The sequence below is a fragment of the Pelobates fuscus genome, chromosome 1, assembly GCF_036172605.1.
Source record: "Pelobates fuscus isolate aPelFus1 chromosome 1, aPelFus1.pri, whole genome shotgun sequence".
NCBI classification, from domain to species: domain Eukaryota; kingdom Metazoa; phylum Chordata; class Amphibia; order Anura; family Pelobatidae; genus Pelobates; species Pelobates fuscus.
Window position 1 is genome coordinate 164,014,050 of NC_086317.1, and position 26,093 is coordinate 164,040,142.

At 37.0% G+C, this 26,093-nt stretch overlaps 1 protein-coding gene across 2 annotated transcripts in view; it reads right to left on the reverse strand.

The window, feature by feature from the left end:
- FOXP4 (forkhead box P4) overlaps positions 1–23,891 on the reverse strand; it is a 55,221-nt gene extending 31,330 nt beyond the window's left edge. The window contains exon 1 of one of the 2 annotated variants that reach the window (XM_063451706.1): positions 23,420–23,891. The gene's annotated coding sequence lies outside the window, so the exon portion shown is untranslated. The remainder of the gene's footprint in view (positions 1–23,419) is intronic. The other variant, XM_063451715.1, reaches the window with a different exon arrangement.
- Positions 23,892–26,093: the final 2,202 nt, after the last annotated feature.

Sequence of the window (26,093 nt, forward strand, 5' to 3'; positions counted from 1 at the left end):
TAACTATGCCGTATTTATACATACAAGTAAAGAATTAATATATAAATAGCATCTATACACACTGCCAGAGCGTAGGTGCATATATAATCTATTAATATGTTTATAATGACGAATACGGTAAATACAAATTAACTGGATCCTCTATATGAAAATCAAAGTATCTCACAAAAAGTACACAGTAAACCACGCAGTTTCTGTCTACAGTGCCGTTCTCTCGTTAGCCTGGCAGGAAAGCAGCAAGTGGAACCAGCACTTCCTCCTGACTGCAACGTGTTTGGTCTCGGAACGTCATCCTTTACACTCGAGAAGCCATCTATAAGCGCAAGACTGAAACTCAGTAGCTTTTCCCGAGACAAGAAGAACAATCATTATTCATCTCTTATTCTACTGAAAATATGTTAAAATGGGCAAATAAAAGGAAGGTTTCATAATGTTGCAGTGTTTGAAATAAGAAAAGGAAAAAGAAAGCCCAAAGAGAGGACGCTTTTAATCACCCTCCACACAAACCTCGTCCCTGAGCAGATTCAATTAACTGATAACAGAAGCATCAAATTAATTTTTCAAGGATGTTAGATTTTGATGAAGAAAATCTCTCTGATTTTAATCGGGCTGGCGTTTAAAAGGCATAAATGAATATCCTTTTTAAATCATCGGGGGCACGAAAGGACATAGGCTCCTCGCTTAACGTTCGCGAAGCAATGTTTAATTTGGGGAGGGGGCATGCTAGAAGAGAGTTGCGAGTATGTATTAAGAAATTAAAATAGACCCCACGCCCCTCTGATTATAAAACTGCGATCAGGGAAATTCTCTCGATTGCAATTTCTTTAGCGAGAGAAAAATAAATCACTAGGGAAAGGAAGAGAAATAGGATGGGAGGAAAACTTGATTGGAGTAGCCACGTAAAGGAATGAATACGCTGATCAACATCTACAGGGCTTTAACGGTTCTCAATTCAATCACAAATATGAGGTGCTGTGTATTGCTGCTTTGTAATTTAAACTCAGAAAAAAAAAACTTTGGTTACTAAGGGGTTTGTTGTGTTGTAAACAAAACAAAACTCAGCCATTAAAAAACTACTATAGCTTAAGACAAAGCACAAACACATAATTAAACTTGTTTCTACTATCAACTGTAATTTTCCCTTCTGAGCACAACATGTGAAGTATTTAAGCCCCTGGAGGTATATAGGCCAAACTGTAAAAAACATGAAGCATGGATTCTACACATAGTAAAAACATCTAAAGGGTCTTCTGCATTACATGAGTCAGGCCACCATGTCATGGATGCAAACATGTACACTTGCACCGCTGTCAAAACATACCCCAAATGCCTGGGTGTAGCACGCTGCCCATTTCCATGCAAAATGTAAGGAAACCTGTTAAGTATTATTTTACTGAGAGGGTAGTGGATGCATGGAATAGCCTTCCAGCTGAAGTGGTAGAGGTTAACACAGTGAAGGAGTTTAAGCATGCGTGGGATATGCATAAGGCTATCCTAGCTACAAGATGAGGCCATGGACTAATGAAAGTATTTATAAAGTTGGGCAGACTAGATGGGCCAAATAGTTCTTATCGGCCGTCACATTCTATGTTTCTATATTTCTTGTAGGTACTTCTGGTTCTTTTGATTTGATTTGATAAAAAAAACAAATGTCTTAAAGTTATTTCATTTTGTATAATGCCAATGGATGCACCCACAGAGAATTATGACATCCAATGTTGCACTTTTATCTTTAGAGAGAGATGTGAATTCCTCCACTAATTTGGCTTCAGTACAAAAGTCAGTTTTAAAAGCATGCTTAGCCATTTGAGATTCCCATCTTTTTCTCCTGTGGATAACACTTAAAATGCTTTTACATTGTTCTTTTTGGTATCTTTGCACAACGCCTGCCGCACTGTTATTACAGAGTCAAATTATTTTTCTTGTATTTTTACCACATGTGCAACTTAAAATGGAACTAAAGCTATATTATATGAAGTACTTAGCTAGATGCATGCCTCCTACCTGTACCGATTTAGACAGGACAGTCCCGATCTGAGGCTTATTTCCCGCCATGCCAGCTTTATTCCCTGTTGTTTTGAGGACACCAGGTAACTGTCCCCAAAAAACATGGTGTAGTCACCATTAGACGTGTTTGCACTACAGTAAAGAAGGTGGACCCAACAGAGAGCTCTGAAACATCCTTGCATATCCCACCTACAGTGGGCTGAACTGTCTGATTGAAAGCCAGACCAGTGTGCATTCACACCAGGGTGACCTATCTATTCTCTAGGAGGACCTACCTCCTGTCTGGTTGGGTCTGCTTCTTTTTGCTGGCTATCCCCTTAACACCTGCCTATTGGTGTTCCGCATGCAGGGATGAGCAAGTTGGCAGGTAGGTTAAGATTGTCCATGAGTTTACAATCTAAAGAAGGTTACATGATGTGTATTAGAGAGTTTGAGATCAATTGAACGCATCTGGTAGTATATCAATGAAGTTTGGTTGAGATAAATAAACACACAAAATACTTCATTCTGTGGATTTTGTTTTGTGGTTGTCATAAAAGGTCATTAGGTGGTACAGTGTGGAGATGATTCTACAAGACATGCACAAGAGCTTGCAAGAGAGCATAAGAGAATCCACAGGAACAAGATGGGCAGGGCAGGATCAGGTAAGGACAGGATCGGGTAAGTAGAACTCATCTTTGCCTGTTCCTGTCCCCCGACTACTGGACACCAGTGGCGATGGACACCATCAGCAGTCACCGTTGGGGGTCTTTACAAATTCTGTAAAATACCTAGACAGTGAAAGTACCGCTTTAAAGAGGTTGGGAGGACTGTAATGTACACATATCAAAAAGGCTGAGAACATTGTAATGTACATCCGATATGTGCATATACAATGTATACCTCCTTAAGTGTACCAATTTAGGACTCATCCCTCTTTTTTACCCTGATTTCCCTCTTTTCTAGGAGCTCCATAGTTTTGGTCTTTGAGCCCCACAACAATCATACTTGCAGTAATGTGCCTTGAAACTAAAATAAATGTCCTTTAAAAATATCCTGTGTAAATTAGATTCATTGCTCTTGTTTAAAATAACATTTTAGTTGCATAAATTGTTATTTTAGTTGTAAATTGCTCAGAAAACCCTCGCTCCTGGCCATACCACCACATTACTAAAATTGAAGTGTCTTTCTTTGACCATTTGAAATGTTGGAAGGTATGTAAAATGTAAAGGAGACACAGGTTTAGCAAATACCACTACATGTGCTATGGTGTAACGCTGGATTGTCTTCTGCACATTATGTGTATTCCAAAGGATGATTTCTGGGCCATTCCAAAATCATGAGGGTAAGTAATTGTACTGATTGATTTTAAAACAACGATTATGTACTGTAACTTCCGGATAATTCAGGAAGGTTGAACCACTGTGATTGTGTGTCACACCTGACTTGTGTTGTTCTAGCCAGAGAGATGCATTATAAACTAATTATGGCCTTGGGAACAGCAGGCTTCGACTAAAGCCAGTGTTCTGTATCAGTCAGAACCAACAGTGCAGAACCTGAAGGAAACATTGATATTGTACTGAGATTTTACACCCAATTTGAGGATTTTCAAGCTACCCTTTAATGGGGCTTGTAATGCCACTTTTTAGGCAGCCAAATGAATAAATATTATTTGGGGTAATGCATTGTGTTCATAAATAGTCAGCTGTAAGCTAAGCCTGTTCTTTGGGTCCTGGGTCAGACGAGATTTGAAGTGTCCTAAAGGATATTTTTGATGGGCAACAGTTCAGAAGTTGTTGCATTATGAGCTGGATTAAAGTAAAAAAAAAAAAAAAAAGAGTGTACAAAAACTGAGATTGGGAACGGGAGAGGAGATAACCAGGTTAAACACAGAAATTCTAGGAATGAATGTCCCAAGAGAGAGAAAACAAACAGAGCATAGAACACATTCTCTATCCCGTCTCCTACTCCTCCCTCTGCTTGGCCTATCCTAAAAAAATAAATAAAAGTGTGCATAGTAGACGTAAGATAGGGACAACGGCAAGGGTATTAGACGTAAGGTAGGGACAATGGTAAGGTTATCTGTACATTATCTGAGACTTCTGTAAGGTCACAAAAACTCTGCACTACAGACTCCTAATATGAGCAATCTTTACATATTTTAAAAAAAAAATTGAGCCCTGACTTTTACAAACTTAAATTACAGTAAGATATATCACAGTAAATGAGCACTCTAAGCACCGACTATCTATGCTTCTTGCATAAATTATGGTGAAAAAAGCTCCCTGCTTGTGCCTCATTATTCACAATGGACCTAATTCACTGCACCTAATAGCCCACCTCACACATAGTCTGATAGCTATTCTTCACAAAGAGATTACGCATGTGTAGCTGCAAATAGCTTGATTCATGAAAAACACATACAGTACATGAAGGCATTTTTTAAAGCAAATCAAAACTACACTGTGATTTCTATTAATTTGACGTCAATAAAGTAGTTATATTCAAGTGTTTTAGGAAATTATCATTCTAAACTACCTATCACATAAACCCATAAAGAAACGACCAGGTGGCTTGTACTTCCTGCCTATTGAAATCAGCTTGCTTACTAAAAAGTATGTCTGGCTTCTAAAGTGTATTAATTAATGTATCAAACTCTCTTAAGAGTAGCATTGTGCAAGAGTGTGTCTTATGGTTGTTGTTTTTCTATAGAGTCTAGCTCTTTAAAATGCGATTCCAAATCAATTCAATAAAAATGAATGACACACGCACTCTCCATAAACATGAGATCACATAACAATATCAAACATGCACAAACATTTTATCTTGCCTGGATGTTGTGAAAATTCCAGAGATCATAGAGGTGTTCAGACAGAACTGCTAGGCATGATGACTAGGCTATCCCTGGTACACTAGCCGCTGCAGGCTATGACTCCTATGGTGCTAGGCCAGTCAAGACACTGGGAGGAGAAGCTGTTAATGCTTGGTCTTTAGCTACTCAATAGTCAGGAAAAGGAAGAAACTGAAAAAAATCCACTGGCTGCTGTTTTGCTACTTCTTTGGTTGTGTTTAAGCCAAACTATAGACCAGCTCACAGGAACACATACACTTGCACACTTTCCTAGTACGGAGGTGACACGGTGTGGCAGCTGTGATGAACAGCTCAGAACAAGGCCAGCCAAACCGATGATTACCATCTATAGTAGACCTACAACTTTGTTAAGGGTAGCAAAACATAATGGGTAGTTTTACTGCTACAGAGTTCACCTATTTGCCATTTCTTCCTCAGGTGATTAAAATGTGTTACTTTTCCCACCTCGGAGCGATGTAAAGAAGAAAGTATGGCACTGCAGCTCCATTAAATGCAAGGAATGACCATCTTAACCCCTTAAGGACACATGACGTGTGTGACACGTCATGATTCCCTTTTATTCCAGAAGTTTGGTCCTTAAGAGGTTAAACTAGAAACAAGCCATGCACTATTTGGCTGGATTTTGATGTAAAAAAATGTACTTTGGTACAACTTGCGATTCTCTTAAAGGACCACTATAGGCACCCAGACCACTTCTGCTTAATGAAGTGGTCTGGGTGCCAGGTACATCTAGGGTTAACCCTGCCTGCTGTAAACATAGCAGTGTCAGAGAAACTGCTATGTTTACATTTGGGTTAATCCAGCCTCTAGTGGCTGTCTCATTGACAGCCGCTAGAGGCGCTTCTCACTGTGATTTTCACAGTGAGAAGACGCCATCGTCCATAGGAAAGCATTGAGAATGCTTTCCTATGGACTGTCTGAGTGCGCGCGCGGCTCTTGCCGCCATGCGCATTCAGCCGATGACGTCGGAAGGAGGAGGAGAGTCCCCAGCGCCGAGGGAGCCCGGCACTGGAGAACCTTCCTACCCCTAGAGCCTGGCGAGAGGGGGGCCATGAGGGTGGGGGAACCTATTAACACTAAAGTGGTCCTTTAATGCTCCAAAAATGGAACCTACCGGATCATACAGTTTCACCTGCGCATACCTTACTATGTTTTTAATTACAAATTATGTGCATAAAGGTATCATTAGGCAGCGTTTTTCCTTGATGGGTCTTAATCTCACTGAATGTGCAACTATAGTGTAACATCTAAACTCGTTACTGTACACTATATACAGTTTGCATATACACTCTCACACACACACCAGTGAGGAAATAAAGTGCAAGCTCATTTAAGCAGAACGATCTTCACCTTTTGGTTTTATCAAGATTGCAGTGCTGTGAAATATGTTGTTGCTATATACATGCTAATAATAATACACATATAAATAAGTGTAATTTTAATAAATGTTCGGGAAGGGTAGTAGAGTCTACTTTTTGTGGACGTTTGTTAGAAAGGAGAACGTCATAGACATTAACAGCTGACATGAGAGCTGAGATTGGCATTCTTCAACAGCCAGGCATTGGCTGCATTGTCTTTAACCCTTTAAGGATTTAGAAAGGTCTATGTCAGGGATTGGCAACTTTGGGGACTCCAAATGTTTTGTACAACATATCCCATGATGCTTTGTCAGCATTATGGCTATAAGAGCTTTGAATGGAGATATAGTCCACAATATCTGGAGTGCCGAAGGTTGCTTATCTCTGGTCTATGGCTTTAATGGTAGCAGAAATCCTTAGTTTAGACCTTACACGTAATGATATTCAACTGGTACAGGGTCTTCAGGGTCCCCATGCCACAACAGCAAGAAGAGGATTAACTGGTCCTTATAGTGTTAATCAGTCAGATCTGGGATATATTATGCAGACTGTGATACAGACATTCATTCTTTACATATTGATGCAGGGGAATCACCTAGGACATGAATTCTGAAAGCCAAGTAATTTGCATTATAACCGTCCACAATCTTTGATGAAGTACATTTTTGGATGCACCTGTTCACAGCAATGGTGCATTATTTACTATGTGCACAGACATGACATCAGACTTGCTAAGTGCGGTTGGCGGTCATCATCAGACAAATAAAATTTATTTTATTTTTATTTTAGTGTAAAAGTGCATTATTTTGCTTGTTTCACCTCTGCAATCCTTGTCCAAAAAATATTTGGACAATTCAGGACCACAAGGCCGTTTTATCCTAAGACCTTTTCAGGATTCCTTGATTTCTCAACCCTTCTTATTATTATTTAGTTCAGCATGGCTACACAAATCACATCCCAAACAACAAAACAAGAGAGTTTGGCAGGACATGGAAAAGATTTCTTTGCCAAAAGAAAAACTACAACATGTGGACAGCAAATACATTTCACTTGCCCATATACTGACTGACAGACATTTAGCAAAACAACTTAAAATAAACGACACAAGTTAGGAATAGGGAGGGACAATACATTTTTTTTTTTCAATAAACATACTGACTTCCAAGCACACACCTATTCAGAAACAGGATAAACTACACTCTAATCTTTCATCAACACAAAGTCGAGAGCACTGCAAGGAAACACAGTTATGTTCCACCTGGCACTAATTTCATGCCAAAGCTGAACTGGAAGAAGACTGCACAGCAAGAACCCACAGAGGGTGCTTGTTTATTAAACTTCTGCCACTGCAGTTGGATTAGGAAACATTACATTCAGCCATGGTGTTTGAGATTGATTGCAACATAGTGGGCAGATTTAATGGACAGGCCTTAAAAAAGGGGGGGGGGGGAAGGTTAAAATGACTTGCCAAAGTCTGGTGTATCTATTTTAACCAGAAGTAGATATAGTGGCCACCTCTGTTATTATGCTGAGTCTGCAATTCATTGAGGATAAGGGATAAATCAATAACAGGATTATTTTAACCAACTACATTTTGCCATTTGGCATATTTTCTACAATTCAGACTTCAGTAGCTGCACATGGAATCTATGAAATAGCCCAGATGGGAGCTCAATGAGTGTAAAGCACAGGGTTAGGGGTAATACCCTTGCTTTAGATCACTGTCAGATACGGTATTTACTAATGCAAGAATACAAAGTGAATTTCAAATTTAAGGCCAGAGTGGCTGAAATGAAAGCAGACTTAGAGAATGTTTTCAAAGGCATTTATGGCTTTTTTTTTTCCTTTTTTTTTTTAAATACCACCGTGTGCCTTCCTTTTGTTTCATTGAAAATACAAACTTATTAACTCACCTCTATTAGTACTACTTCTAAAGCTAGGAGGACATAATATAGTCTGTGATACCTATTTGTGAATGCATTATATACATGGTACATAACAATTAAACACTTAAAGGGACGTTATAAGCACCAAAACAATTATAGCTTAATGGGATGCTTTTGGAATATATATGCCTTAGTCACACCTCTCCTGCATGTGAACTATATGGTCTCCTTACACATTTCCTGTAAAGAGAGATCTAATGTTTAAACTTCCTTTATTGCACTGTCTGTTTAATTTCTAGAGCATGTGTGATTAATGTACAATTATAAAAAATGTGTAAAGTAAACACAATAAGCTGCTACATGCATTAAAAGGGCTGCATAAACAGAAACTAAAGTTACTCTACTCATAAACGGTAGAAAATTGAGCAATGAGACTGTAGGGGCATGATTTATACACCAAAACTGCTTCATTAAGCTAAACTTGTTTTGTTGTCTATAGTGTCCCTTTAACCTCTTAAGGACCAAACTTCTGGAATAAAAGGGAATCATGACATGTCACACATGTCATGTGTCCTTAAGGGGTTAAATAAATTATTATTTAAACATACAACTAAATACCAACTTTTCAACTGGATCTGTTCTGCCCCCTGGGCCCTCAATATCATACAGGAACTGACTGATTTATCCCAGCCAAATTCTATCCTACTGTTCACTTACATAGGCAAAGAGAGTATGTACAGTTACCATACCCGAAAAAGCATATTCATGGCAATGGGTCAGGCAAATTTGGCTATATAATGACTACCAGGATGTATATTATCTATTAAAGAGATAAAAGACCCTTGGTGCCAAATTAATACATTTCCTACTAGAAATGTTAGAAATAAATGTCAACTCTGTTTCATAGTGAACTCTATAAAGACATACAGCGAGCTGTACTGGTTATGTTGCCATAAGTGCCCTTGTGCCCCCCTCTTTGTATGTAGCCAAACCGTTTTAGAATGGTTTGACTTCCTACCGTTTGAGATAGAAAGCCAGGATCTCTCGCTCTGAACGAAGTCCAGTGATGTAGGGATTAGCTCATTGGATGAAAGCGATCAGACAATGCTCTTAGCCAATGAGCTGGCCCTGCACTGCACAGCTAATTGAAGCTCTTCATTAAATGCTTCCGACTCTCCATCATCAGTTGTGGAGCTGGGGAGCAGCGCCCAGTGGTAAATAGTCAAACCATTCAGAACAATAAAGAGATGTCAGGTCAGTCCTGGCACCATAACTACCCAAGTGTGATGTAGTGTTTATAGTGCTCGGAATGTTCCTTAAACAAAACCATAAAAAAAAAAAAACTGAATAATTAGAGAAGAGAATGTCAGGGGGAAAAAGGGGCAGAATAGCAGCAACAAAATAACTTTGCTTTTTTTTTTTTTTTTTTTTACAGCTGTGTGCATTAGATATTTAGGCTTGTAGATCACCCACCTGCACTTATACCATGTAACCTTATGCTCTACGCCTATGAGAAAGAAACCTTTCTGGTATAGCCACTGTAATTAACATACTAGTAATGCAGTCATTTCACTAAATAATGTTTTACACCAGGTGAAAAAATGTACCCCAAAAAAAAACCATAACAACCTTAACGATACTCAGTAGTGGTTGGCCCTCCACTTCTGTGGTCGTAAGATACTAATATTCAGATAATGAGTGTACAAATTTGAAACTGAAATATCACCTTTTTTTTGGCTGGTGTTCAGAGGTTGTCAATATGAAATACATCAAATAAATGGCATATCACCTCATACCTGTAAACCTGAATTATTGCTTTAAATGACGTAAAATGGTAACGGCTATAAATTAGGTCATTATAAAAAAAAACTCCATCTGTTCTTTCTTTTATTGATTTATTGAAAACCAAGCATAATTATCTATATGTATGTGTCTCTGTTTGTGTATCGACCTATTTGTAGGTAGATAGCCAGATAGATAGGAACGTATATATATTTTACTAGAATTAATAAATATAAGGTAGGGTAAGCTCAGCTCCTTACAGCTGATATGCATACAGCATTACTTTTATTCCCCTCCATCAACATTTTATAACTGTTAAAGGTTCAATAGTAAGAGACTGAGACATAGTTTTAGCAATAATGTCTAAATACACACAGCAGGTGCTTCGGTTATTACTCCATGTATGAAATCTACATGAGGGAAAATCATTTTGACTATCCCTCCCAGATATATAATGGTAACAAGCAATAATTCACTACCCTGGGATTCAGACTTTGCGCATACCACAAGGACTCAGCTGATCCCATTACTTGCTTTAAATATACATTTATTAATCAGACAATCTGATCCCCGGCTCAGACCTGGCAGTTCATATAATGTACAAAATGAGACAGGACATGAAATAGAAAGTGATGCAGATTATCACAAGTATGCTTGGTATCCTCATGTATTTATAATACAAAACATAACATTCAGGAATAAACGGGACAGATTCTAACACACGTGACTGACATACAGAGACAAGAAATACAGAAATGATGTACATAGGCCAAGGCAGGAGGCAGGCAAATAAAACAACTTCACAAACAAGATATACAACAAACAGACAAAATACAGATATACCAGTGATGATTAACCTTGGAACGGCAGATGTTTATAAACTATTATGCTGGCCTTTACGCTTACATACACAAGGTTTATGCACACCCTTCAAGCAATAAACTTCCAGAAAACATAAAATCTCCCACCAACAAAACAGTTTTGCAAAGATCTGCCTCTCTGTAACTAAGTAATAATTGTTAATATTTAACTATTTGTGTCCTATAGGAATTCAGTTTGTGCCTTAGTTGTTATTGTTTATGGTTGTCAGGGCACAAGCATAAACTTGGTAGAAAATTAGTGGATAATAGTGAACTTCAGATTCATGATCGACAGTATGTTAGCTAAAATCTAAACAAGGATTGACACTTATCTGAAAAAACGTGCACGAATATAATCATCTCTGAATGCTTATTTGTGGCAAATCCCCACAAACTGCAGCTTCTGCAGTAAAATGTGAAAAAAACAGGAAATGGCTGAGGTCTGTCAGCCTATCCTGATCCTACCTACAGCAGAATAGAGGATTGTTACATTTGTAAGGAGCCATACAATGAAAAATAGCTGTACATTAGTATATCTGTATCTGTATATTAGTACTCAGTCTCACGCTCTGACCTACTGAATATTACTTAATTATAAAAAATATGCATAGAAAACCCATGCAAAAGCAAATGAAGGCTGACAGGGACTTTAAATATATTCCCTAGCTTGTCCCCTTCGTCCTACTCGAAGACACGGGCAACATGGTGGTATGTCATGCTGTTTCTGCAGTTTATGTAAAAACCATGCCAGATTTTTGTGCAAGATACTTAGTTTGGTGGCAGGTGACTGCAAAATGAATCTCATCTTCCAATGCGTACTGTGCTCTTTATAAAACAATAGAAAATACAGTGCATGTTTTCTAATATCAACTAGCGAGGCAATGCAAATGTAACACTGAGTACACTACTTTAAATACCTATATTTCTGATTGTTCTATGCATATCATAACACACAGACAGAACAAAAAAAATTCCCCAAAATAGTACAATGTCATGTTTGCCATAAAAGAGATCCTTTAAATACATTTTAAATAAATAAATACAATTCTAAGAAAAAAAGTAGAAGGCTTAAGATCTGTTATGTCCGAATATATGTAGATAACTATGTAGAACACGACGTGGTAGCACTCTATACATACACAATTGAGATATGGGTGCGTTAAGACTCACATATACAACATACAAAAAAGGTGTAAAAAGTCTACAGTGTACAGACCATATACAAATGAAAAAGCTAAGGACATGATGATGCAGTTCATTAGATGCCTACTTATAGAATTGATGGGTACATAGATAACTAGAGAAACATGATAACAACATAAGCTATAATAGCTGAGACACAAACATTGGTAAGAGAGGATCATCACCCAATTTACAGAGATGCACAGACGTAATATACAAAGTCAATTAGTAAAGCAAGACAGATGGGCACACTAGAAATATACATATTAGGAGCAAACATAAAAAGCAGACACAAAATTGGGACTTAGAGACCAAGTATAGAAAAGGCAGATGTTTTGACAATAAATGACAGAAGAGGCATCATCAGACACTCGGACAAAAAAAACACAGAGAATATATACAGAGACTGAAATATAGCAGACGCGCATATACATAAAATATACAAAGACAAAAGACAAAGATAAAACAAACACACGGAGCAGACAGAAAAAAAAAATAACAGGATAAGACCTTGTGTGGGTTTGTTTCTTTACACAATGTTAAAATTGTTGAACAGAAACACAGGCAATACTAATTTCTAGACAAAATATAAAAAAGCATCTGCCCAAGTATAAAAGGCATATGCAATACAAGTGCAGAAAGACAGACAAAACAAACTGAGGAAATATACAGGTATTCTGATATGCAATAGACACAGATAATATTTAGGAGTGATTTAGATATTGGAAAAAAATACAGAACATGTGCTTACACAAATGGTAAAGAGATACAAAATAGACCCAGTACGGACATACAAACAATGTTTATATGTTTATAGACAGGACAATACATTCAAAACACACAGAGGTAGTTTGGGAGAGTAAAATATGTAGGATAAATGGAACGTTTACTACACTGTAATTCTCTATGAAATTGAATCACAATATGGATCTTAAGGTGTCACTTCCCATCCTCCAACGTAATTTGCCAATATCGGGTGTAAATAAAATAAGATAAAAGTAGTGAAAGGCTCAATAATCACTTAATTGATCATAGACCAATATGTGCAAACTGCAAACAAATAAAATGTTTACCATGAAAAGGGTAATTCAAAAAAATGTGACTTTTTGGGATTTCAATGTGAACACTTTGGACCACAATGGCCATATTGGAAAAATTCTCCAGTCAGCTGTTTTGGTTAGGGTATTTTGGCAATTTGAACTTCATTTTGGTTTGCCTTTGACTTCTTAACAATTAGGACTTTAATGATGTTGAAACACGCTTGCTTGGCAGAGATTAATTCTTTCCTTTAATGGTGATACTAAATGTGTTTTTCGTACCCAGTTACAAAAATATGGTTAGTCTTTTAATTTTATTAGTAATCATTTATTTTTTTTATATTTTACATGATTTTAGTTAATTTGTTAAGTCTAACAAATCTACACATAAATTAAAAGAGTTGCTTGTTTGCTTACAAAGTATATTTTTCATGAAGGTAAAAATGCTACAATTTTATCCTAACAAAGTTAGCAGCCAAACTCTGTTCTCTGGATAGCGCGCGCTCGCCTAGTTGACTGTTGAAATGTACTTATTTTCTGCTGGGCAATTGAAGAAAAACATGTTGCTATGTGTTTCAATAAAAGGCACACTCATATTAAATAAATTACAAACAAATGAAAAAAATCCACCTAATGAACAATGATGATTTCATAGTTTTTAACAAGGAACCTTCGGTGTTCAGTTAAATATATATAGAAACATATATTTTTATTTCTAAAAAAAAATAACAAAATGGATAGCTCTATAATTCAATGAGCTTAGAAAGAAATACATTTTCATGTAATTAATATTAAATGGAACAAAATGGAAAGTTACATTCAGATTTAAGCCACAGAGATGATGTAAGGTATTTAAAGAGACAGCATGCTTTTTTATAGTTTGCTGGAAAGTGAATGATCTACTTGAGAAAGTGGATTATTAAAGAGGCACCTGGAGCTAGAAAGAGTCTGAGACAGTCTGAAGGACTGAGACAGTGAAATCTGATAAAGTAGTAGAATTAAGAGAGAACTTCTGCAGACTAAAGTGGAAAAGAATTTGCTGGGGAAACAAAGAACACACACAAATGGGGGTGGGATGCACGGGGGGGGGGGGGGGGTTGGGGGGAGCTGCGTTCTTAAAGAGAAACACCCATGTTTTTGTTTGTGATAGATTCTTTTTTTGTTCAGTTGAGTAAACACTAATGGAATATTTGCTGGGGTGAAATTTTAAGAAAAAACTTTCTTTCCTGTGCTACATGATCTGGGTAGTACGGGTCACAAAAAGGCATTTAATGCAAATTAACTCTAACTCCCATGATTCTCAGTGCCTGCCCACTACTGATGGGGAATTCATGCAGTAGTAAATTGTGGAAAGATTATTATTTCAGCATACAACCCAGTTTGTGTGAATAGGGTGGGTTTTTGCTTACCTCCGCTATATATGTTGGAATAAAAAAAGTTTGTCAGCAAGTTAATCATAAATTAAGAGTGTGGCTGTGGAGACAGAGCTGGGATTAAGGAGATGGCAGTCAGAATGGGGTATCAACTCTAGTTAGGTTAACAACAATGGCAGTTGGAATGTTACAACAGATGGGTATCAGAGGTAAGAAAGAAATAGATTAAAACTTTCAGAGTAATTCACTAATGTCTGATTTTTTTGGAATTTAAAGTATAATTCAAAGTTTAGACCAAAAAAGCCAAACTGAGAATATTGGGAAATGTTGAATTTTATGTCGAAAATGTTAAAATCTTTTTGAATTCCGAATAAATCACATTTCACTAAATTACCCTGTGTCGTTCACGTATACCTGTACTGGGTTTTCTTTGAAAAAAATAAAGATTTTATTTTTGAATTACCAAGCTCCAATTTCTTTAACATTCAAAACTCTTGTATTCAAATGAAAGAAGTACTGCATTAAATAGGTTGGTTCCTAAGATGTTAAAACTGACTGAAAGCTGTAAAATAACATTTTAAAAAAATTGTATATAGAAATAAACTTGAATAGCTGTCACCAGACCAAATACTTTAATCTTACTCACGGGATTATTCACTAAACAGATAGATACATTGGGCTCTGTAGCAACTTGTAAAGTTTAGGCCAAAATAGAGATTATGTTTTAATTTTAACTCTACTATTTTGTCCTACATTTTGAATGTGGGTTGCTGACTGAAGACAACTCACAATTTAATAAATAATCCCCCAATCACAAACCACTGTATTTCCAACTGAATCTACTGGCTAGTTTTTTTATATGTGATATGTATGACATTTTATTTAAAAAGATGCTTATTTTGTAATACTCTCTGGACTGTGCCTCCACTTCCTTGTAGCTCAATCACACTCCACAGCGCTGCACATATTGTTGAGTTCTTTTTTTTCCTTTAAATACATTTCTTAAATTACTCCTGAAGTGAATAGACCACAAATTAAAGCACGGCGTTATCAGAAATCTCTAAAATGAATGCAGCCGTATGTTACGCTGCCAGAAAGGAAAACAGTGCACTAATCTAGAAATGGTAGGCAATAAATAGCCACAGATGATCTTAGTGAGTCACACGGTTATACCGTAATGTACAGTGTAATTCAAGCATACAGTCGCACAGTGCTGTACATCTTCCTAGATGGACAGCAAATCACTGAGATTCCAGTGCGTGGGAGAAGAAGTCTATGAAAACAATGATGTCATAGTCTTTGGCAGGCTGGATGTCATAAAAAAGCCCATGTAGGCCAGATCCAGGCCAGGACTTCCCATTGCACACCGACATACTGTCACTGTGTCATGTGGATATATGATAATACCATGATGGGTGAACACACTGTGAAAGACTTGCCTAAACAATACATGATGCTATACCAGAACATGCACAGAAATTGCACTGTAAAAGAGTAAGGTTGTGTACTCCGCTGCTATTGAGGTACACATGAGGATACATTTAAACTGTATCTATATTCATACTGGATGAGAATAGGGGCGGCTAGGAGTTTCCTACAAGAGAATTTAAACTTTTTGAACATCTTTTACAGTGTGATAAAGCCTGAGCACGCATTAACACACCGCCTGTTAGAAGCAGAAGTGTCACACTGACACACAGTATGGACATAGAATATCACACTGGCTTGCAGGAGCAAATAGTATTGCTCTGCTCTGCAGGAACACACATGGATATTAACAGTGTAGAAGTACACCCAGCAGGAGCACACATTGTCACACTAACATGTGACACACATTAACGCACTGTCGTTTAGAAACACTAACTCTGAAGGCACCAAACAATAACACACTATCTTGCAAGACGACACATTATCACACTGTTCTGCACGAACATGCAGAGTCACTCTAACCATACAGACACTCACAGAATCACAGTAACCTAGTAACACAACAGGAGCCCAGTGTCACACTACAATCCAAAAATATGCAGTGATATTAACCCTACAGGGGCCTATGGTTTCACACCAAGCCTGTGGAGGAGCACATTATCACGATGTCTTGCAGATGGGCACAGTATAACATTAACACTGCAGGGTGCACACTATTGCATTACCCTGCAGCAGCACACACAATAACACTTTTCGGTGCAAAACACATTGTCACCATAAAGGTCCACTATATACAGTTTCACAAGGGACGGAAAAAAACAAACATATTTTCCCTCATTAAAACATACTTCGGTGGATATATTTGACCTTAACTTGCCAAGTACACACAGGGTGATATGACCCACTTAATTACACCCAGTGCTAAACTAAGACATTAAATATTATTGATTTATTAAAAATCATACCTCATGAAGCCACATGAGTGCGTTACATCCCACAACCTTGCACATGCTTGTGATGTAACAAACAACCCTAGTGTAAACCATACATAATCAAGTGGACATGCTGAGGCCACAGACCGACAGATTCAAAGCCTTAGAAATACAAACCCACGTCTAGGCTAACAGCAGCTGCATAACACACATGCAGAGGCGCACATAGTGCCACACGTCCTGAGGGCCGCACAGACACAGGCTCGCATGTCCATGCAGAAACACACACAGTGGCACACAGTTCTGCAGGACATGCTACTGTGGTGGCCTCGCTGCACATGCTCGGATCTTAATGGCACATTTCCTGCCTCATTACACACCAAAGTTATAGGGTCTGAGAGCCACTGTGGGGTGGCTGTGCAGTATCCTAACCCCTCCTTCCAATCCTACTGATCTCAGCTGTGTAAACATCCCATCCTCACCCCATAAAACCCCTCCCTGCGCCTCAAGGGACATGCAAACTGTCACTGCGGCCTGTACAGAGTTATAGACTGGGGCCTGAAGTCCTGACATAATTTTATCTGGTCAGCATTAGCATGTTGAGATCTCTCAGCTTTAACTGTTCATATTTTAACACTGAATATCGAAAAGAAAATAGATATGGACAAACACATGGCAAGAGTACCCACAGCTGAATATTCCTTTCCAATATTTAAAATTTTCTAGGCAAGCTAGATATGCAACTTGCAGATTAAATTTACTATCGCCTCTAGTATTTAGAAGACAAACTATAACTGTAATAAAACAATACACCTGTTCGGTAACTTTTACAACACTGCACCTGACACAGGTAACCCCACAGAAAAATAACCCTTCCAGAATGTAAGGAGTAAAAAAAAATTAATACAGCTTAAGATTGGTGTGACTGGTGAAAGATACAATTTGTATTTTCATGCAGTCTGTGTACATTGTTAAGAGTCCTTTGTATCATCTGGTATTGCAAACAGGAGACGGGGCAAGGGCACAGAATGGGACGGTTTCAGACACAAAAGGGATATGATTCAATGAATGTAGAATATCTCAAAGGTATCACGGCAATAAAAAATTTGAATTGGTGCACCTTTAGATTATTAACCTGCGTAATAAAGTGATCCTGAGAATCAGTTTGAGTTCTTGAAAAAATAAAGGTCTGCGATTGTTGCATATGTGGATGTATATCTAAGAACGAACCCATCACTCCTGTTTCTTGAGCACAAGCACATTACACTAGGATCGTGCCAAAAGATTTTTTTTTTTTTAAAAACTGAGTTTCTACATCAGGTTTATTTATGACACAAGAAACCAGGCAGAATCATTTTATTCTTATAAAAAAGTATCCTTTTGGTAGGCAAATTAGATCAAAATTAGCACACTAAACACCATAAAAAAGTTACTTGTAAATGTAAGAAAAAAACAACTACTTTTGAACGAGGTAGGCAAAAATGTATAAACAGCTATTTCATATACAAAGGCTTCATGTAGCATACCACTATAAATTACTGTGAAATCTTGGCTGGACAGCCATTCTTAGGAAATTTTAAAGAACCCTGCATCTCCTCTAACACACATTATTTGAATGGAAAGAGTGTCTGCAGACTTTAAGAATATCAAGGTTAGTGAACTAAAAACCATTTGTATAAGATACATTCTCCAGAAGTGACTACACTCATCAAAACAAAACTTCTAAAAACGACTTTTTGGGTTTTTTGTTCATTCAATGTGCGCAAATGTTAACTTAGCGTTTCTTCAGAACAAAAAAGTCCTTAAAAGTACACTCCCTTAAAGAACCAGTTTGTGTATTTCTTGTTATATATACACATATCTGTGAATAAGTGAAAACTATGAATTCCCAAATTGACAAAAATATTTATGTTATTACGCTACATCAATTATACGCGATATGAAGTGAGACTATGGAGGGATTTCCCCTAATGCATTGTGATCAACAAGAGTTTGCTATCAGGGGCCTTTTTTCCCCTTTTGAATCGTAATAACAAATCCAATACCCTCTATAAAATTAGGTTTCCTGGTCTATAACGCATAGCTTCTCCTCCGTCTGTTGAAATGTGCCTTTTAAATCCCCCAATCAAAGCTGTGCTTTAAATTAAGCTCTAAAACTTGGATTAAAAGGGCCAGTCACAGGGGAGAAGTGATGGCAACTGGTTTAGCTTAAAAAAAATAGCACCCTATGTAAAATAAAATGAAATTTTAAAATAAAACATCACAGCTAAATAAAATAAATTAAATTGTTGGGAATCTGGACAGTGTCTTTTCTTTATAGTTACTGTTACATCGAGGAATCCCAAAAGGGATTTAGGACAAGAATATAGGCTGACAACCTGTCTAATACATTAGTCAAATATATGATGTGATTTAAGCACATCACAGGCCTGTTTTGGTGATTTAGACATGCTGAGTACAGGAAAAAGGCACATTCTCACTCTCCCTTTCGAAAGTTAGTGACATATTTGTACACAGTTAAGCAAGAACCTGTTATTCACAATTGTTTGAGGCATTTATTGAAAAGCCCATCTTGATTTTCTGCCGAATATAGAAAATTTGTCAGGAAATTCTACAGCTTGGAAGTTTACAATGTTCTGTGGAAATGCTGTATGGATAAATTCTTCAGAGAGAATTCTTAAACGTGTATGTTTTCCTGCTGAGCATATTTGCTCAAAGTGTACAAAAATCTGTCATTTTTTGCAAAAAGTTCTTATTTGAAAACGTCAAGTAATTTCTTTACGAGCTAGTTCATGCGCTGTTCAATAACATATTTGTAAAGCCAAATACTAAGGAAAACTCAGAATAACACAATGTAAAAATGTTTTCTATCACACCTAAAGCAGAATGGTTACGTATGAGGAGATTTTTCTTCCAAATAGCTGCATGAATTTGTATTTTTTTTGTATAGGTACAGGCATCGAGCGTTATAGCTCCGAGAGAGAGAGACCACTTTCAAAGGTCACATGCAAATAAAGGGTCAGACCTAACCAATTTGATGCTACGGTGTGATTTCATTTAAAGTCCACTAGTATTGGCATGTAAAGTTTTCTTAAATGTCTGAACAAGTATTAGTGGGCCAATATTTGATTCTTACAAAGTACATTCAATCAGACAGTTCTCATATAGAAATTAAATGACACTTTTTTAACACCTAAAATTCTACATGTGGATAACTTGCAAAGAGATTGCAAATAAACTTGCCTACTAAAACGTGATGTAAGCAGTAAGCAAAGCCTACAAAATAACAAAAGAAAACCAAAATGCATTTTGGTGGATAAACCTAAAAGTTTTGTTGTTGTTTTTTTTTCCTATGGAACTTCAGTAGCATACTAATGTTGGATACTATGGCCTTTGTAAAATAAACTAAAAAAAAAATAAAACATTTTATCAAAATAAAACAGGTATAATGAAAAAAAGGGGGGGGGGGAATTTACTTCAAATACTTTTTTTTTAATATTTAGACTCAACACTGAAAAAAAAAACAAGTCCCTAAAATAAAAAGTGATATTTTGCATTGAACACTTCATTAATTATAAAGATCTATGGGAGAATCTGATGGGAAACCAGATGTGCACTTATTTGAAATCAGCAGAAAGCTTTGCATTGTGCCTACAAATAAGGGCATTTATCATAAAGCATAGGTCAATTAAGGGGTAAAAACAACAAAACGCACACCTGCAACTGCATGTCCCAAACACGAAGCCACAAGTGTTCTGCCTGGTACACATGTATAAAAGTCAAGGTGTGTGCTTGTGAGTGATTGTGCTGTTAGAATATACATATAATCACGTATAGTATATCTGTATAAGCAGAGCACATTCATACATATGTAATTTCATGTATGTACTTATATTTCCTCTAAAATACGTATTTATACTTTGTATATGAATGCATAAAACCATCATCTAATATAACCTCTGCCTTCCTAAAAGAATAGCAAAATGTTTATTCATAAAGGTATTGTATAGATATTTGTGTTGGATTAGAAAACGTGCATTGTTAAATTTGTAATGTAGCTGGTGAAAATACTCTTGCACATACAATCTCACTTTTTATTTTTCAGTAGACTTTGATCTGTGTATACCAGAACACACCTCTCTAAAGCAAATATGTGAGCCTATAGATATATAGATATGCATTTTTTTTTCTCGTGTTTACCTTGAACTATAACATATGTCTGATTTATATGTGTGTAACGCTGCTTATGATCTATACAAAAACAATCTAATTTATTGTTGTTATAGAACAGAAACAGTGAAAGTTCAGAGGCAAACATGCCCATGCACTTATTCTGTGACTTGCTCTACCAGTGTTCTAAATGAATTATATTTACTCTTAAATTAAGTCGAAACGTTTTGCACAAGTCTATATATAAAGAACACATAACACAAACAAGCATTCACGCTGTCACTTTGCAGAATTGCCTGCTTTTTTGTATGCACAATGTTATTAAATGTTTTTTTTAAAACATCCATTACATAAAACAGCTTTACTGGACAATATACATAATTGTATTTGGTACCTGAACTATAAGTAATGAAAGGGAGGAGGGAAAAGTGATCAGCAAAAGGTCGCATGGAGGTGGCGCTAAAAAAAAGTTTGTGTCCCATTTTATGGCCAGTGTCCATAAAAATTAGGATGCCAAGGCAGATTTGGATGTTATCTTGACAGGAATAGCAGATATGTGAAAACTATCTTAAGAGATATACTAAGATCCATGCAATAAACTCTGAATATATAGGATACCCTGGGTTTGGACAAAACTGGACAGACTCGGAAATTAATAAATAAATAAAAATTAAAAAGTTGTGTCGTAGAAGTTTGATCACTCCGATAAATAGGGCCACAAGCCAAACTGGCCACAGTAAAACACACATAAGTTATTTTGAAAAATATACTCTTATGGAAATGATGTTGGCATTTGGTCTAATAACCTAGTGTATTTTGGCATCTATATTCCCAACATATCTCCATATATTTACATACCAAGCACACACTTAAAAACACCCACACAGATAATGGGAGCAATCATAGGCTGATTACTGTCACCTCGTTAGCATGTACAGAACTGACAGGCGATCTCACAAGATTTGCAATTTATTTTTTTTTTTACACCAAGGCCACTACATGCTGAGAGATCTCATTGTATAACCTTTCCAATACAAAGGCACGGTGTGAAAACTAAATAGGTTATTAACAATAATTAGTTAAAAATATTTCATGAAAAAATGTAAATGATGTTTCTCAAACATAACCTCTCATATATTTCTAGTACTTTTACGTAGTGATAAATTATATTATTTACTGGCTTTAAATCATAGAAATATATCAAATCATATACACATGCAATTTCACATACTGGCATAAAATATATAGGTTAGCTTGTTTTTAACAGAATTAATCATTTAGTAGTTTTATTGGAATTTTGGTATTTGGACAGTGCATGGTCTCTAAATTGTATCCAAATATAATTTTAAAAAATGCAAATAATCATAAATGTGTGAATATGTATATTAGAGGTACATGTTTAGATTAACTGAAAGTCCTGTAAATCAGGAGTAATTAGCTAGTAGCTCATGGAAAAACTACAAGTCCCATGATCCTCAGCAATAATTTTAAAAGAAAAGGAATGTGTCTATGCCTGAAAAGAGTGTCACAGTGGTTGTCGACGTCTAACAACTGTTGAACAAAGTGTCTGAGATCAAAAATCTGTAGTGATAAATAATATGTGATTTTTGGGTTGATCTCAATTTTGTGGCCCAAGTTATTTACATAAAATTCCCACACCCATGCAAATGTAGCAATCCATCAAGCATTAAAAGCTCTCCTACCTTGTGCTACATACACTCTTTTTAAGAGTTTAAAGAATCAGTGTAGCATTTTTTCCCCACTTGGAGAAATGTTTAAAGGTTCCTTTCACTTGACAAAAGCAGTTTTTCTTTTGTTCCTTTTGCACATGATACAGAAGCCAAGTCCCCGCCACTTATGTTACAAAAAAAAAAACAAAAAAGGGGGAAAAAAAGAGAAACTCTGGAACTACACGTGAAATCTGTAATGGTGAAATGGTGGCACCCCCAGATTGTGAGAGTTGACAGAGAACATACGTGAGGTCTGTATGAAATATAGAAGATATCAGGCTCAGACATGCTAACTTTCAATCACCTGACAGGAAAGAAATGTGGCAGATTTGCATTGTTACTCTGCAAAGTGCTTGCTTACCAACTTCTTTACTGCCTATTTCAATGCAGGACACACAACACAAAAACACACTTCTACAGTTCACATTTAGAACCAAATGCTCTTTGTGTCTTTTCCCCCAAACCTTATTAACCGTGCAGCTAAATGATAAGTTCACAAGCACATGGGCAAAGGACTTGGACAAATAGCAGAAGGCATGCAGACATGGGCATGGCTCCTAAAATCTGAGCACTGGCTACTTACTTTTCTTGTTTAAATTTAACAGTGATCACTATGCAGATAATGCTTTGTGTGCTCTCAAAACAACTTTCTAGGAGTTGCTAAATGCTAAAAAGGTGCCCTGCTCTGCATCCATGTATGAGCAGATTGAACGAGGGAAATAATACAGTGTATAGTCACACACACATTGAATGGAAAGCTACATATTCACACGAATATAAGAGAGAAACAATGTGATGAGCTGGGATATGAAGGGAAGCTTACCTTTACATACGTCCTAAGTGACTCTCTGCGGTGGGCTTTCCGGGGATTCGATCCATACAGAGGATATTCAAAGGATCAACAGAACTTAGATGAAGAGTTAAAGTTTGAGTGTTCTATGCAGACATCACAACCTAATCTCCTGCAAGCAGAGAGTCTTAAACAGATACTGTGTATCCCACAGGAGCAGGTGGACGGTAGGAGGAATAAAAGGGGAAGGGGGGATATGGAAAAAAAAAGAGGGGAAAAGAAACGTCCCCCTTTGGTTTGAGAAGGGGAAAAAAGCTTGATCAGGAAGGGAGAGAGATTGTCCTGGCGACTTCCAACGCACAAGGCTGAGAGTGACTGGATCCAGGAACAGCAAATAATATAAAAAAAAAAAGAAAGAAAAACTCCTTCCTTGCCCCCCCACCGTGACACTACAAAGACAAGAGCAGAGCAGCACCTCTCTCTATCTGCTCTGAGCCCCCTCCCCTCCCATAACACACACACACACATACACACCCACACAAACACACATACAAAAAAAAAAAATCAGACAATCCTCTCTGCCCCCTCCTCCTCCTCCCTCTCCTCTCTGCAAGACACCAGCTCTGAGACTGAAAGCAAAGAAAGCCAGGCAAGGGGAGAAGAAAAGATTGGGTCTTCTCTCTAGGCACGAAATCTGAGCCGCTTCTTCACATCTCACTGAACACGCGGATTCAGACAGGGCTTATTCACAAAGAGCAAGCAAGAAGTGCAGGGAGTGCACCTCAAGCCTGCCTGCTTTTCTTCTCTCTCTCCTTTCTTGTGTCAGGACTGCCAGGGCATCCCACTGCTCGGACATTTACATGTGTGAGTTTGTGTATGTGAGTGATTGAGTGTCTGGGGGGGAGATGAAGGAGTTTAAACTTCTCTTAAAATAAGAGACTTGACAAATAAGTGTTTTTTTGTTTTTTTTTAAAATAATTAAACAATGGGATTTTATTCACTAAACAGTGAGTTGTGATAATTTAATTTGATGAGAACTGACTTTATTCAACAGGCATGAAACATTTAGACCAAAATAACAGAAGTGAAAAAAAAAATTCAAATTCTTGAAATTTTGTCCTAAATTTGGTTTAAAGTTGGTGAATAGCCCTCTTCCATATCTATGTATTAGAGATCATTCAACAGCTCTATAGCGGAGTCATGCAGAAGATAAAGTTTAAATATGAAACAATATATATATAAATATATAATTTTTTTTTTTTTACAAAAGAACACTTCAGTGTATATCCTCTATTTGTGCATGTTAAATAATTTGTTAAACCAGGAAATGCAGCCATGCAAATGAGTAGGTGTTTGCGTGTCACCTGGCATGCAATAATGACAAAGTGATATATTCCAACAATGTCACGTGTTATCACATGCCATCATACGTAGCCATTAACTGTTACAATGCCAAAGTCAACTTAGATACAATAACAACAACCCCTCCCCTTCCAATGCTCATCGATTCATTAATAATATCAATACAATGCCTCTTAAAGACCGCTCTAAAATCACTTTGTGATCTCTTTGTTACAGAAGTTCCTAGATGAGTTTTCACTTGGTAATCGATCTCCAGATCGCTCTAAAATCACTTTTGTGATCTCTTTGTTACAGAAGTTCCTATATAAGTTTTCATTTGGTAATAGATTTCCTGAGCAATATTACACATATTGGACTTTAATTATATCAACTTTACATCTTTGAATGCAGAGATATTATCATTTAGAAACAGGGAAAAACATATGGAAAAAATTTGGATTTGTCTGTTTGTTGCCTTATGACTAGGAGGACATAGGGAGACCCGCTTAATCGAGCTACTAATAACACTCCCTAAAAATTGCAGTCAATGCTCATAATATCACTTTCACTAAAAATAAATATTCTACCAATCAACCACATATTGAGCATTTACAAGTAAAATGTAAGCTCACTTGAGGAAGGCCCTCAGTACCTTATGTTACCGTACGTCCAACTTGTCTTGTTGCAACTACTTGTTTGTTAGTTTACCTATTGTACAGCGCTACAGAATTTGTTAAGGCTTTATAAATGATAATAATAAATGTATTACTGAAACCTAAAATGATCAGACAAATTGACATGCATAAATGCCACATTTTAATCAAATAAGACACTGACTGTGTAATGTAAACATTTGTATCGCAAGTAAAGCAAAGATAAAATGCAACTGAACAAAATAGATCATGAAGCAGCAAACATTTCTAAATACTTATAAATGTTGGCGTTATTCGTTCAAACAAATGTGTGGTGAACAGAAATTCGTCCACATTTGAAAATATTTAGAAATATCATCTCATCCTTGAATATACTGTCTGAGATAAGAAATCTGTCACAAGAACTGGGCATCCTTTAGAGCAACGATGTGTGCCTGGATTACGCAGTCAGAGAAATACATATTTAACAGCGTTTAACACCGAAACAAAGAACTCACCCTGGATGGGAAGTGAAATGATTAGGCTTGAGGTCGAGGGGGTTTTCAAAAGTCTCCTTTTAAGTGGCAAGCTGCAGTGGTACCACACAGAGTCAAGAGCAACCAAGGGAAGTGATGTGGTTAGAGGGATGCTGAAGAGGAAAGTTGCTTTTAGCAAAGTGACGATCCTCAGAAAAGCGCCAGTTAAACTTGCGTTGAGCAGCCAATGACCAGACT